Source organism: Panulirus ornatus, chromosome 18 (assembly GCF_036320965.1).
Source record: "Panulirus ornatus isolate Po-2019 chromosome 18, ASM3632096v1, whole genome shotgun sequence".
NCBI classification, from domain to species: domain Eukaryota; kingdom Metazoa; phylum Arthropoda; class Malacostraca; order Decapoda; family Palinuridae; genus Panulirus; species Panulirus ornatus.
In genome coordinates, this window is record NC_092241.1 from 13,200,359 (window position 1) to 13,203,474 (window position 3,116).

Sequence of the window (3,116 nt, forward strand, 5' to 3'; positions counted from 1 at the left end):
GGGATCAAGACTAGAATAAGGATCAAGACTATTATTAGCATCAAGACTAGCGTGAGCAAGATGACTTGTGTGGGGATGAAGACTAGCATGAGGATCATGACAAGCGTAAGGATCAAAAAGAGCATGGAGATCAAGACTAGCTTGGGAAGGAAGACTAGCATAATGATCAAGACTAGCATGAGGATCAAGACTAGCGTGGGGATCATGACTAGCATGAGGTTCAATACTCGGGTGGGGATCAAAACTAGCATAAGTATCAAGACTATCATTGGAATTAAGACTAGCGTGAGCATCAAGATTAGCTTGTTATCATGACTAGAATGAGGATCAAGACCAGCGTGGATATCAAGACAAGCATAAGGATCAAGACTACCGTGGGGATCAAGACTATCATGGGGTTCAAGACGAGCATAGGGAACAAGACTAGCATCAGGAACAAGACAAACATTGGCATCAAGACTAGCGTGAGCATCAAGATTAGCCTCGGGATCAAGACTAGAATAGGATCAAGACAGGCGTGGGGATCAAGAGCAGCATAAGGATCAAGACTATTATTAGCATCAAGACTAGCGTGAGCAAGATGACTTGTATGGGGATGAAGACTAGCATGAGGATCAAGACAAGCGTAGGGATCAAGACCTGCATTGAGATCAAGACTAGCTTGGGAAGGAAGACTAGCATAATGATCAAGACTAGCATGGGGATCAAGACTAGAGTGGGGATCAGGACTACCATGGGGTTCAAGACTCGGGTGGGGATCACAACTAGCATAAGGTTCAAGAGTACCATTGGAATTAAGAATAGCGTGAGCATCAAGATTTGCTTCAGGATCATGACTAGAATGAGGATCAAGACCAGCGAGGGGATGAAGACAAGCATAAGGATCAAGACTAGCGTGGGGATCAAGACTATCATTTGGTTCAAGACGAGCGCGGGGATCAAGACTGGCATCAGGATCAAGACAAACATTGTCATCAAGACTAGCGTGAGCGTCAAGATTAACCTCAGGATCAAGACTAGAACTAGGATCAAGACTAGCCTGGGGATCAAGACTATCATGGATATCAAGACAAGCTTGAGCATCAAGACTAGCGTAGGGATAGAAACTAGCACGAGGATAAGGACTAGGGTTGGGATCAAGACAGGCATGGGGCTCAAGACGGGTATGAATCAAAACTAGCGTGGGTATCAAAACTAGCGTGTTGATCAAAACTAGGGTAGGGATCAAGAATAGCGTGGGGATCAAGACTAGAGTTGGGATCAAGATTAGCTTTTGGATCAATACTAGAGTTAGGATCAAGGCTAATGTTGGGATGAGAATGAAGACTAGTGTAGGGATCAAGACTAACTTAAGAATCAAGACATTCGTGGGGGTCGTGACTAATGTGGGGATGAATACTAGCATCGGGATCAAAACTAGCATGGTGATCAAGACTTATCACGGGCATTAAGAGTAACAGGAGCATGTAGCCTAGCTTGTGGATCAAAGCTAGCAAGAGGATCAAGACTAGCATAGGGAGAAGACCAGCATGGAGATCAAGACTAGAGTGGGGATCAAGACAAGCATAAGGATCAAGACAAGCCTCGGTATCAAGACAAGCATAAGGATAAAGTCTAGAGTGGGGATCAAGACTATCATGGGGTTCAAGACGAGCGCGGGGAACAAGACTAGGACCAGGATCAAGACAAACATTGGCATCAAGACGAGCATGAACATCAAGATTAGCCTCGGGATCAAGGCTAGAATGAGGATCAAGACAGGTGAGGGGATCAAGACTAGCATAAGGATCAAGACTATCATTGGCATCAAGACTAGCGTGAGAAAGATGACTTGTGTGTGGATCAAGACTAGCATGAGGATCGAGACAAGCGTAGGGATCAAGACCAACATGGAGATCATGACTACCTTGGGAATGAAAACTAGCATAATGATCAAGACTAACATGGGGATCAAGACTAGCGTGGGGATCAGGACTAGCATGGGGTTCAAGACTAGGGTGATCAGAACTAGGATAAGGATCAAGACTATCATTGGCATTAAGACTAGCGTGAGCATCAAGATTAGTTTGGGGATCATGACTAGAATGAGGATCAAGACCAGCGTGGGGATCAAGACAAGCATAAGGATCAAGACAAGCCTGGGGATTAAGACAAGCATAAGGATCAAGACTAAAGTGAGGATCAAGACTATCATTGGGTTCAAGACGAGCATGGGGAACAAGACTAGCATCAGGAACAAGACAAACATTGGCATCAAGACTTGCGTGAGCATCAAGATTAGCCTCGGGATCAAGACTAGAATAGGATGAAGACAGGCCTGGGGATCAAGACTAGAATAAGGATCAAGACTATTATTAGCATCAAGACTAGCGTGAGCAAGATGACTTGTGTGGGGATGAAGACTAGCATGAGGATCATGACAAGCGTAAGGATCAAAAAGAGCATGGAGATCAAGACTAGCTTGGGAAGGAAGACTAGCATAATGATCAAGACTAGCATGAGGATCAAGACTAGCGTGGGGATCATGACTAGCATGAGGTTCAATACTCGGGTGGGGATCAAAACTAGCATAAGTATCAAGACTATCATTGGAATTAAGACTAGCGTGAGCATCAAGATTAGCTTGTTATCATGACTAGAATGAGGATCAAGACCAGCGTGGATATCAAGACAAGCATAAGGATCAAGACTACCGTGGGGATCAAGACTATCATGGGGTTCAAGACGAGCATAGGGAACAAGACTAGCATCAGGAACAAGACAAACATTGGCATCAAGACTAGCGTGAGCATCAAGATTAGCCTCGGGATCAAGACTAGAATAGGATCAAGACAGGCGTGGGGATCAAGAGCAGCATAAGGATCAAGACTATTATTAGCATCAAGACTAGCGTGAGCAAGATGACTTGTATGGGGATGAAGACTAGCATGAGGATCAAGACAAGCGTAGGGATCAAGACCTGCATTGAGATCAAGACTAGCTTGGGAAGGAAGACTAGCATAATGATCAAGACTAGCATGGGGATCAAGACTAGAGTGGGGATCAGGACTACCATGGGGTTCAAGACTCGGGTGGGGATCACAACTAGCATAAGGTTCAAGAGTACATTGGAATTA